At 34.2% G+C, this 13396-nt stretch overlaps 1 long non-coding RNA gene across 1 annotated transcript; it reads left to right on the top strand.

Moving 5' to 3' along the window:
• The first annotated feature begins 10044 nt into the window (after positions 1–10044).
• LOC122195913 (uncharacterized) lies at positions 10045–12002 on the top strand. Its single transcript, XR_006186977.1, has 6 exons — positions 10045–10530; positions 10629–10835; positions 10937–11012; positions 11102–11169; positions 11408–11504; positions 11587–12002. It is a non-coding gene; the product is annotated as an uncharacterized LOC122195913 (long non-coding RNA).
• The last annotated feature ends 1394 nt before the right edge of the window (positions 12003–13396 follow it).

Genomic DNA, 13396 nt, shown 5'->3' with positions numbered 1-13396 from the left:
CCACCAGATGGTGACACCTGGCCATAAAACTCGACGAGTTTTGGTGATTTCCAGCCTATAAAAAGGGTGTCGGGGCATCCTCATTTCTCACACCTTCCAACTTCTCTTTCTCTCTCTAGAATCTCTCTCTAAGCCTCCTTAAGCCCCCTAAAGTCTAGGAAAACCCCCTAGCACCCGAAGGAAGCCCCGAGGCTCCCGGAGTCCCGAGAAAAGGGGTCTTTCGACTCCGGAACGCTGCTCCAGCGAAGCCCAGTTTTCGAGAAAACCCGCTGTAAGTGAGCTACGCCTAACCTATCTTTAGTTTAGCTTACGTTTTAATATATTAATGTTATTAGGTCCTTATAATAAGTACTTGGGATATTATTATGGGTTATATAAGTATCGTTTAACGCTTATATAATAGTAATAATAGCTAGACTATTAATTAATCGCGGTTATCGTTAGACTAAACCCTAGTGGCAATGATACTAGGTTTTGCCAAAGGAAAAGTGTGTTAAGAGTAACGAAGTGCTGTCCAAGCGCCGAGTCACCACCTACTCAAGTGAGTGCATAGTTACTTTCAGCTTACACATAGATATGAAGTATTTTATATAAATTACGTGCTATGTGTGCATATTATCTGAATACTTGCTATCTATGTTGGATGAACATTGTTATACATGTTTTCAATGATTTAAACTATATATGTATTTTATATCTACAAAATGTGTTGGGTAAAACATGGGTAGATGTAATAGTTGCTATGTGACGAAATAAAATAATGAGAGGTCTCGCTATAGATGTTATTGATGAATCTTTCATCTAGCGGAGTATCGATGACGACCACGGACTATTCTAGACAGTCCAGTGGAACACTAGCAGGCTCGCAACCTGTAGGTGTTTATTCAAACTGTGTGTTTATTTGAACTGTGTGCTCACCAGATGTACTCCATCCCCCACATGGTTGCCTCAAGGACATTTATTGTTGAGGAATCCCCTTAGCAGTAGTGTCTGTCCCGATGATAATCCTTAGGGTAGGTCCCTTATGATAGATGCTTAGGGACGTAATGTGAGGATAACGGGAACGGGTAATCGGGTTTGTTTAATTTAATGAAGTTAATAAACTTATTTATTGTGGGTTGAAAACCCTATGTGCTCACCAGGCTCCCAAGCTTGACCCACTCAGTTTCTTGTATTATAGGTAGTGGCGCATGAGCATAGATGTGATGTCTTGGGATGAGAGATTAATCGGATATAGGCATGTAGATATGAAATAATGTAGTAAGGCTTATATTGTACTGTTTATGCTTTTGATCTGTACGAACATGACATCCCAAGTCTTTTAATGAAATACATTTCTATGGAAATGCTTTTGATAAATCTTTATCATATTTTGTTTTGGGACAAATCCGCAACACTTTTATTTAAAATGTTACTCTGATTTTTAAACAAAGCATAAACAAACCGGTCTTTTCTGGCCGTGATTTTGGGGATGTCACAAAGTAGAAGAAAGAAAAAGGGGTGAAGAAGTGGAAATTAGCAATAAAACCCGGAGGTTTCACTTTCTATTTATAGGGGCTGAACCCCCGATTTACGTTGGGCGTAACTTCAGAGTATGCGGGGCATACTCCCTCGTCGACATATACGTTGGGCGTACTACGTGTATTGGATCGGATGCATCCCGGCTTCGTACCCGAGACACTCAAGTGGTGGAGTAGGTCGACGTGGCCCAACCCAGACGATGAACCACGAGTACACTGGGCGTACTTTGCATTTCTAAACTTCTAAAATTCGTATCTTTCGCATACAAGCTCCAATTTTGACGTTCTTTATATCCACCTGTAGGTGAGACTATGCTCTACAAATTTCATTTAGACTCCATCGGCTAATTTTGAATTTATTTTTATTATTATATTTTTAACAGGTCGGGACAAGAAAAGTCCGTTAAAAATTCATAACTTCATCCGATGTCTGATTTCGTCTGTCTTTTTACCGTTGCACTACTATTAACGAGATCTTCGATTCTCATTTAAATTGTTTCGGCTAGAAATCACTCGATCTCATAATCGAACTTTTGGCTGCATACCGCTATGTCGAAACTTCGAAAAATCATAACTTCCTTATACGAAGTCAGATTTTGATGTTCTTTCTATGCACACTCACAGTTTAATGTATTCTGCAATTTTCATTTAGATCACTAAGGCTAAAAATTGATCTATCGTAAATTCATTATTTACGTCACACAGTGTCGTACCGGATCTGTTGCAAAACTTCGACAGGTCATAACATCTTCATTATAACTCAGATTTTGACATTCTTTATAATTTCAGAATCCTCGTCACGACCACTACAACTTCCTTCATAGAAATCAGGCTTATCTAATATTTCATTTTAACTCTTAGTTTATCGTTTATTCATTTAAATCACAACAAGTAAGCGTAAAACACATAATACTCCAATAATACATTTCTATTATTTCAAAATGAGTTACAAAGGTTAACCAAGACTATTACATCAACATTAATGCCTAGCCTAGAAACACGGGCGTTACAGGCGTACTCAGCAGATGGGCTTTTTGGGCTTGCATTCTCGGTTTGGGCCATAGGTTGGGTTTTCTTCATTTGGGCCTTGTTAGGCCATTATACTTCTAATTTGGGCTTGTGGCTAGTGTCTTGGGCTCTTTGGATTCTATTCCCATGATGGGTTTGGGGCTAATTCGGAAGATTGGGGTGTATTTGGGCTTAAGGTTGTCAAATAGAATTTCGGCCTTCATAGTAATTGAATTGGGCCTTGGTCTTGGGCCAAGTTAGATAAAGGGTAAAATGGTATTTTTCCTTAATGATGGCCCTAATTGATTAGACTAATGGTTATGGATTGGAATCCAGTTATTAATTAGATGTTATTGGTATTGATAGTGCTCGGATTATCGGACCAGCAGACATAGATTTATCTTAGTGACTCAACAACTTGAGGTGAGTTTTCTCACTATATCTAGCGGGTCGAAGTCACCAATGACGGCCCATGGTTTATTATGTTAGGATGCTAGATAGTCTGCGTGACTCTTGAATGTCGTATGCGTTGGTATATATAACGAGTTGGGCTCGATGTCAGGCGAGGCCCGTTCACTGTACTGTATGCTATTGTCTTCATGATTATCACATGTGTTCGTATGATTATATGTTTATATGTGTACCAGACGGGGCCCGATGTCAGGCGGGGACTGATGATTGGCAGATCTGTAAATCGAGCGAGGCCCAAGCCCGGGTGGGACTTGATGTCGGATGAGGCCCGATGAAGGGCGTGGGCCCAGTATGTGTTTATTGTGTATGGTATGTGGTAGTTTGGGGAAATCACTAAGCTTTGTGCTTACGGTTTTCAGTTTATGTTTCAGGTACTTCTGGTTCAAAAGGGAAGAGCCTGGGATGATTGTAGAACACACACCACCTCATTCCACATTTTGTGACTTACTCTGATATTTTATGATCTAGTGATACACTTTGATCCATCTTGGTTGTATGACAATGTTTTGGATTACCGTTTTATTAAATTAAAAATGAAAAATTTTGGGTCTTATTTTTGGGATGGTACATGCAACTATCCCTAAACCCAAGTTTCTTTCAAAGAGTCCAATATCATAAGTTATATGGTTAAGAATTGAGTATGAAGGAGCATATTCCAAATATACACCATATAGTTATGAAATAGCATATTCCAAACACAACCAATAGGGACAATGTAAGAATGGGTGTATTCCAGACAAACACCTCCCAAGTGCACATCATAGGATATAATGAGGGACACACATGTGCACCCATCGTAGTATGTATGCAAATTTTAATACCTCAAATCACAAAACATTATTTCACCTTAGAGCATCATTTCAATATATAGTAACATTTTTCCAAAAGGCATCCTTTCAACATGAAAACATCGTATCAACATAAAACAAAAAGTTTCTTTTATGGAAAACCTTTTTGAAAACATCTTAACAATATTTCATCATAAATCCATTTTATTTTCAAATCAACCTTTTAAAGAAAACTCTTATATTTTCCAAATCACTCGTATAAAATACTAAACTGGTTTTTATATATATATAGAAAGCACATAGCATGTAAAATCATATAAGGATCATCAAAACATTTCATAGCATATTTGCAAATAGTAGCATGTTAAAACTTTTAGAGGAAAGTTTCTTGTTTGTGACATATGTTCTTGGTAAACTCACCTCAGTCCAAAACTTGTAATACCACACTCTTGTTACACTTCATAAGCTTGTGCTTCCAAGTCAACACATAATATCATTTTCATAAGGTGTCAAAAGACTAAAATATCCTTCTATGGGTCGACCCATCATTCTAAGCTCAAAATGCTCCTAAGACATCCTATTATGGAACATAGAGGCCAAAGAAGACCAAATTAGTAAGCTAGACTCAAAGCAAAATATAATCATGAAGATAAAAATGGAAGAGATAAAAAAACATGTCACAACTTTGCCAAGGCCGCATCATGACTATTGGTAAAAAAATCAGATTTTGGTATTTATTTCTCATTTAGCCAACCAACTTGCGTATAACTCCAAAACGAACCCAAAAACTTTAAGGAGTTCAAGACAAAGTTATAACACTTCAACTAAACATGTAAATGATCACTAAATGGTTCATATCCTTGGAATAAACTTCAAACTACCAATTTTCTTTTTCTTTTTTTATTCATGAAAACTCATTTTTAAAGATCAAAAACAAATTAAACTCCAAAGATGGAATAATTATCTCACAAGACCAAATGGTTTTTTTTAAAAGACTAAATGTTTTTTTTAGAAAACCAATCAAACACTATGTTTTTTCTCAAAAAAAAATATATATATTTTGTATATAACAATATAGATATTTATCGAAAAAGGATAAAAAAAAACATATGAAATTTGGTATATTTGTTTTTTCGACAATAAAATTGTCCTAAAATTAACAAAAACAAAATAAAGAAGTGAGTTCTTTGTTATGATCTCATGCATGTGCGTTCAACCTCTTAATGTGTATTTTATGGCCCTTGACCATTTTGCCTCTAACAATCAAAATTGGTTCCTTGGTTTTATCGCTAAATTTTAGTCTAATATTTACCGTGACCAATTATTAGTCTTAGTATTATTATTATTATATAAGCGTTAAACAATATTTTCCAACCACTATGTACAGACAGGGCCAGACATAAAACACCGGAGGGCAGGACCATTTTGGCATATAGCACTTCTGAAATCCAACAACCCTATGCGGCCCTTTAAACCAGATTCCCCGTACCGCGAGTAGTTAAAAAAAATATTATAACGACACTTATATAAGTTATAATAATAGCTCAAATATTTATTATAAGTTCATAATAACAATACTAATTTTAAATATAAGCTATATTAAAATAAGGTAAGCATAACTTACTTACAAGGGGGTTTTAGCTAGGAGTCGGGCTCTGCAGGGGCAGAACTTTGTCGCTGAATCTTTCTAAGAAAGATTCGTGCAGCGCTTCAGCGCTCACCTTACTATACTAAGCTACAGAAAGAGAAGTCGAATCACGAGGGACCGAAATGCTCGGGGGATAAGGAGAGAAAGACTCTTGAATCAAGAGAATGGTGCAAGAAATATGAGAGCCCAAGGCTCTTATTTATACTAATTGAATTTTCAAAAACTACCCTCCATAATTACTTAATGACCTTTTAGTTATATAAACAACTAAACACCCCTCTATAATACTATTATAAATGGATTTAATGATATTTGTACTAAGCTAATGTCGAAAGAACTCAGCATTAGTCTTATAATGACCGCATCGTCGATACCTTTCTAATGATATATACATATGTATATATATGTGTACGTATACATGATTTATACTTTATTTTAATACGTAAATATGCTATTATAATTTGTAACTCGTTCATACGAACTCCGTTTTTGACGTTCTTTATATCCACGCGTAGGTGAAGACGTACTCTACAACTTTTGTTTAGACTCCGTCGGCTAATTTTGACTTTATTTTTAAAGTTATATTTTTAACAAGCCGGGACAGGATTGGTCTGTTTAAAATCTCATAACTTCTTCATACGAAGTCAGATTTGAGCGTTCTTTTTATCGATGTTCTTAGTTTAACATATTCTACGACTTTCGTTTAGATCACTAAGGCTAAATCTCGCTCTATCGTAAATTCACTATTCACGCTTCCCGGTATCGTGTCGGTTCTGTCGTGAAACTTCGACGGGTCATAACTTCTTCGTTATAACTCGGATTTCGGCGTTCCTTATATGAACAGAAACCTTGAGACATATTCTACAACTTTATGTAGAGATATCGGGATTATCTCACACTTTAATTTTGACGCTCATTTTTATTCTTTATTAATTATACATTTATAATTAAATAATAAACACATATAATTCACATAATACTCAAATATTTCATCTTTATTATTTCAAAAAGAGTTATAAGAGTTGACCTAGACTATTACATTGACAAAAATGCTTAGCCCTGAAACCCGGGCATTACAGGCTGCAACCTTTTCCTCGGTATCTTCAACTTTAGAAAATGTTTCCCTAAACTTCAAACCGACATTAAAACAAACAAAATAAGAAGGATAACTTTGAGGATCCTCAAAAACAACAAACGAACCCTACCCTTTTTAGCCCAAGTTTTAGGCAAAAAAATCTCCACCAGCAATATAATCACGCCTCACGAAGAAATACATCTCCTTCCAAGCTCTGTCATTGTATTTTGATTTTAGAATCAAAGGGGACTGGTTAGGCTTAAGCTTGAGTAAGAAACGAGAATTTCCAAAGGTAGATAGTTCACAAACGAAGGCTAACTCAGGAAGACCTATCTCTTGATCATGGGAAAGATTTACTCGGTCAATCCAAGACAAAATCCTCCAGATTACAGGCATGGTTTGAACGAATGAAAGTTCAGTAGCTTGAAAGAACTTGGAGACAATGCTGGAAAAATGATACTTTAAACCGAGGGAAAAAGGGTATTTCGAAAAACACACCCATGAGGAAGATGCAAAATCAGGTTGAATAGAGGTATCGAAAGGTTTGAAAATGACATCAAAAGGAAAAGATCCTATAGACCTTAGGTGTTGCATGTCTTCATCATTCAAGGAACATACCTCATTGTAGGACAGGTCCCCTGGTCGATGAAATCTTTCTCCAACGGAGCCATAATGTTGGCGCACGAACAGGTCATCTTTTTTCTCATGGACGACTATAGAAAGAACAAAGAAGAACAAGGCAGAAGAGAATTAACTTTGAGAGCAATTGTGGATGACCGGAGGGAATGGTAAAGAAGGTAAAAGAGAATGACGGTTCCTCACCCTATTTAACCTAGTCACAGAAGAAAGAAGATATGATTTGGTTGCGCAATAATTAATCTTGTTTGGATAAATCCTATCCAATTAAGATTTGAAATTCAAATTCCCTTTCTCTTTCTCTTAATTGTTTTTAATTTATATAAACTATCCCTTTAAATATTGGTAAACTAACTTCAAAATATTTCGCAAAAATAATTTGGGGGCAATTGTTAGGGCCAGGATCCCAAAATTACATTCAGGATCCTCAAACCTCAGGATCCTTAAACATACTTCAGGATCCTGATTCTTATCATTTATTTTCCTAACATATATAACGGTTATACGCTTCTTTATTTTTTCACATGTGCAGAAATAGTCAGTTAAAAGACTTATTCTCAACAAAGAAGCATCTTGACCATGCAAAAGACCAAGAATACCAAGTCAAATAACGTATATAAGCTGATCTCGGAGGATCCTGAAATTATTGGACTTCTTGCTATTTGCTTTAGACTATAAATAGCTGTTGTATTACACACACAACACATACACTTAGCTTATTTACGATACTTGTACTTACATTTCACAAATTGATCTCTGCAATCAACATTTTCAATCAATAAAATCATCAATGCAGGTGATCATTATCACCTCCCATGGTTTTGTGTCGGAGATCCGAGCAAGGATCAAGGGCTTTCCTTGTAAACCACTTGTGTCACTTGGATCATCATCATATACTTGTTTTATTTTGAACATCACATCCTCTTATACAATTTGGGTGATTATTGTTTGTTCATTTTTTTTACCCAAACAAGTAAGTAGAATGATATTAGGTGACAGGCGACGAAAATCCTCTAAGAGGGAAGTGGTCGTGGTCTCGTGGACTAGATAACTAGAGAAAAGCCTGTTAGGGGAAGTCTAGTTGATTCGGTAAGTAGATATGTTTATGCTAGCAGATGTTTGAGATCCGATGATATGTAATACGTGATTTAATACATGATGTTTATGCGCTTTTATATGTATTGCATATGATACGTTTAATAGGTATGTGTTGTGATTACTCACTAAGCCCTAGGCTTATAGGAACTACTTAATGTTTATAGCAGGACCGTTAGGTCTTTTGGAGGGGAAGGTGTTGACTTGATTACAACATTTGGATATTATGAAGGGGCATGACATTTTTCTAGTATTTTATCATGTGATGATTTATATAAAAAAAGATACTTATGCTTTCGCAATTTGATGATACTATTGTTTGGTACGATGATATGATGATATATGTTTGATTTCAAAAAATAATGGATTTTATGAACGAAGTTTATATTATACTAAGATTTTTATACTATGATTTCAAAAAGAAGGATTGCATTTTTGGATGTTGCAGTTCTTGTTTGAAATATGACCACTCTCACAACATAGTACTGACGTAATAATTGCTTCAACGTGTTACACATTCAGATCAAGATAGTGTAGCAAAAAACCATAAATAAGAGCGATTATTTTATTACTTATTAAAGTATCAATTAATTAATAGAAATCAATTAATTAATTTTTTATTTATTAATTGTTAATATATAAATACAAATTAATTATATAATAAAATAATTATGCAAAAAGACGTATATTAATTATATAATAATAACTAATGGATAATTTTGAATAATAATATTGAAGGAATAAGTTATTAATTGAATTGGATAATCCATTGAATGAAACAATGAATGTTTAAAATTAAGATAAGATCCCATAACTTATAAATTAGGGTAAGGATCAAAGGAGATAACATCGTACACTCAAAAACATACAAATGAGCCATCCCCATATGTGTGTGTTTAGTCGATGTTGGCTTTGAGATGAAACCTACTCATGGTGTATATTGTCCATGCAAGCCTCCTGACTGAGGTGTTCTTGGTTGTTTGCTTGTTGAAGCGTGTGGCACTGTCTGAGGGGTTTCGGTTGCTTCTAAGTTAGTTGCTTCTAACACATGAACATGATCTATTTGAATGGATTTAGATGTTTGATCTTATTTGCTTCAGTTGTCAAGTTTTAATTTATATTATTGTAAAAACACATAATGATGTAGAGAGGTATCACAGACATTTATTCATGATTTTTAACAAAAAATTTATTTATGGTTGATTTGATGGTGCATGGTTTTAAAATTGAAATTTTGTGGTTATAAATATGCACATCACTAATATATATATATATATATATATATATATATATATATATATATATATATATATATATATATATATATATATATATACAAAAGGAAAGATCAATAGAAAATACATACACCTTTGGAAACCTTAAAACATAGAAAGTCAATAGAAATACATAGAAAAAAAATACTTTGAGATATCTAATATTTTTTGGACTCTATAAACATTAAAATCGCACACACACACACACACACACACACACACACACATATATATATATATATATATATATATATATATATATATATATATATATATATATATATATATATATATATCTTTATACCTTAATAATCATTTAGCCTCAAATGCTGAGTTTTAAGAGGTACAACCCTTAAAGCAACATATACAATAACATTATGCATTACGTAAATCTTATCTAATTGAAAAAGTCATGTTGCCTTTCGACCGGTATTTCTCATTTTCAGCCAAATGAATCGGTCAACACCAACTACACTTTATATAACATCTCCCGTTCTTCTTATAATTATCTTTTCAATGGTTTGTTGCTTCGATTTGTTGACAGGTTTAGTTTGTTGCTTCCATTTACAGCTAGGAATCGATGAAGCTTCTCAATCACAACTCACCACCACTACCATATTTCTCTTTATCTCCTTCTTCGTCCCTATCTAAGAAACCAACATGACCAGTCACCCACCACACCACCACTCTCTGGTTTTCCATAATAGACTCACACTCACACACCTAGATCTAAATACACACATCTGGTTCTTTACGATTTGCCTTTTTTATTTGCTTTCATAGAGGATGATGAATTAGAAAACAACTAGAAGCCCCTTCTCTCTAATGTTCTTTTATTGCTTCAAAAGTTTCATTTGTTAATCATCCTTTTCTTGAAATGTTGATCTTAAAAAAAAGTAACAGAGTATTGGTTTGAAGATTAGATATGCATTTGGATTTGGAAAAAGGAATCGACCGGAGAAAAAAAAGGGTGGAGGGACAACACCATTCGGTCATGGTGATTTGGGGGAAAAGGGTATTGGTTGTAAAAGGGTATTTGTTGTAATTATATATTCTTTATTCAGTATGATGTTTAATTTTCTTCTTATATTTTTCAATTTAAACATGTTGCAGAGACAAATGAGGAATCAGAAATCGATTGGAGAGAAAGGGTGAAAGGAAACCCTAGATTTTTATTCCTTTTTTTTTTTTCATGTTTTACGCCTTTAGGAAATGAAATTCCTGGATCATCATAGTTGACCTCAAAAGTTCTTCCTTTTGACATAACCATGGGTGTTAATGGCATTTTTATTGGATTTATCAAGTAATTAACACCTACAGGTAATCTACCCCATCCTAATACGTTGGAATTAAGTGGTTACGAGGAGTTTTAAACAAAAATTTGCTAAACTCTTTAGTTTTGTTCATATATTATGTTTCAGACCAGCACCTACTATATGGTTCGAACATGCCCCTGATCTTGATTGATATTGGCTAACTGAAGTAAAAGAGAAATAGGTATGAAAATGAATTGATCTGATCCGTATGTTCTCCAGATTTTCTTGCATTAGATGACAATTTGATGTTTTCCTCTTTATAAAATTTAGTTAATAGTAATTACTATCTAATTCCAAATGGACCACACCTTACCATGGAAGGAGTAGGAGAGGATAAGGTAACTAATTCTCTGCATCTTTTAAACCAAATTACATGTATGTATCAAAAAATGATTTTATTGGCTTTATTGTTAATATGTGTTTGCAAAGCAATTAAACTATTGTCAAATTGCTTTTGCACCCAATCCCGTCATGATGACTAAGTGTAGATTTTGTGGTAAACAACATTCCCCTGTCCATCTTTCTGGTATTTTTTTATCAGATGTACATATAAGATCTTGTGTTTTTTTTTGCCAGATTCAAATGTTGTAATGGGTTTCTTATCTTATGTTTTGTGAAATTTTCTTAAATACTTGAACCCGCTTTGACTGATTTAAAAAAGAAGCCCAAGAAGGTAATTTTACTCTCATGTATTACTTTCTTCAAGAATCCTAATATGTTTTTGCTTAACATGAATTTTTTCTTATCCTTATTAGGAAAAGCTACATTTTTAGACAAAAAGGAGTATGTTTCACTAATTTATCGGCGGTTGATGGCTTCCGATTACCTAAATGTCCTGTTGATGGACTGGGGGTTAAAGTTTATAAATTACTACCATAAAGTTTTAACATCAAACCATCTTTGGGTGTTTGTGAAGCATGAATTGAGTTTACTTGTTCAAAGATGATCCCAATCTATTTGTGGTAAGCTAAATACGAGTAATACTCATTGTGAATTTACTTACCGGTGTTTTAAGCACTACGTAATATCATGAAATTCCAAATAAATGATGAAATAGTTTCATTAAACACTTCTTTGCTAAAATTGTTTCATTTTATCGATCAAATTAGATATAATAATTAATGTAAATAAAAACATTATAATTAGTAGACATAAAGTTAGTTGATGCAATAAAAGTGACAAGTGTGTTGATTATAACAGCGAGACTTTGGATTGATATTCGTCTTTTTGTTGGATGTGCAACAGAAGCTAAATGATGCTACATCCCCATGTTTCAAGTCTTCAAAATATGCTTTTGCACTCTATTCAATCTAGAGCCAATATTTGTTGCATCTAACTCTAAAAATTGGTGGCTATAAATACAAGAAATAGCAACTTACTTTTTGTAATGATTAATGACATTGACAATTTGGTAACTTGCATTGGATTTGGTCAAACGAAATTGTTGATAATGGTCTTGCATACCAAAGAAGTCCTTTAGTATGATATGGAAAGATCCTTGCTATAAGAGTTCATCAAGGAGGATCCTTGATTGTCCCCAGCCCAATGAACTTGGGAAGGATCCCTCTTTAGGAATCAATTGGAAATAACTTCAACTTGGAAAATGCATGAGAAAAACTCTTGTTTTGCAATGTGATAATGTTGTAAACCTTGAATTTCTTTGGGGGAACATCCAACTTTACACAACACATTAGTGTCATAACTCTTAGAAAATCTCAGGGAAAATCCCAACTTGATATAACACATCAATGTTACAAATCTTGGTAAATTACTAGAGAAAATCCCACTTCGTATGATAAAATGTCAATGCTATAAACTTTAGGAAATTTTCTTGGGGAGATCCCAATTTGAGAAAACATGTCAATGCTATTAACCTTAGATTCAAACTTTAGGATCTTAACTTTTATTCAGAAATAAGAGGGTTGCAAAGTCACTACAGCGTGAAATGATCCCTTATTCACATCCCATAGTTAGATATCGTGCATCCAGGTGAGGTGTAGAAACCTTAACTCGTATCAAAGAGGTAATTAACTCTTTAAACCTTAGAGGGGATTAAGTACCCTTATTCATAGGATAGATGATCAGTCTCTATCCATAGTTACTATGGAATTTGTGTATTGTAAGCATGAATATCTTATAATTTGGTAGCCATTGGGATCGTTGAATGTTAGGATCCTTGGATTCCTACACACAACAAACATTAGATTGGGGTGGGCATTATCTTGGCTAACGCTCCTCTGATGCTTAAGTTAGTAATGGTTTTCGGGAGAGTAAATAATAATAATAATAATGAAAACAAAGGGTAAAGGTTAAAGAGTATGTGTAGCTTGAGTTTGTCAAAAAATGACTAATCTAACTTACATGAAATAAGCTTTAAGATGCATAGCATTCCAGGATCCTAGCAAGACATTTCCATCGAGGGTAGCTAGCCTTTATGCCCCCTTTTCTGCTTCAGCATCTATGAGATATGGTCCTTCCCATTTAGGTGCCAATTTACCTACACTAGGATCCTTGGTATTTTGGAATGCTTTCCTTAAGACCAAATCTTCTATCTGGAATCTTCTG

This window comes from Lactuca sativa, chromosome 1 (genome assembly GCF_002870075.4).
Source record: "Lactuca sativa cultivar Salinas chromosome 1, Lsat_Salinas_v11, whole genome shotgun sequence".
Taxonomy (NCBI): domain Eukaryota; kingdom Viridiplantae; phylum Streptophyta; class Magnoliopsida; order Asterales; family Asteraceae; genus Lactuca; species Lactuca sativa.
The sequence above is the reverse complement of the archived record's forward strand: the minus strand, read 5'-3'. Positions and strand labels throughout refer to the sequence as shown.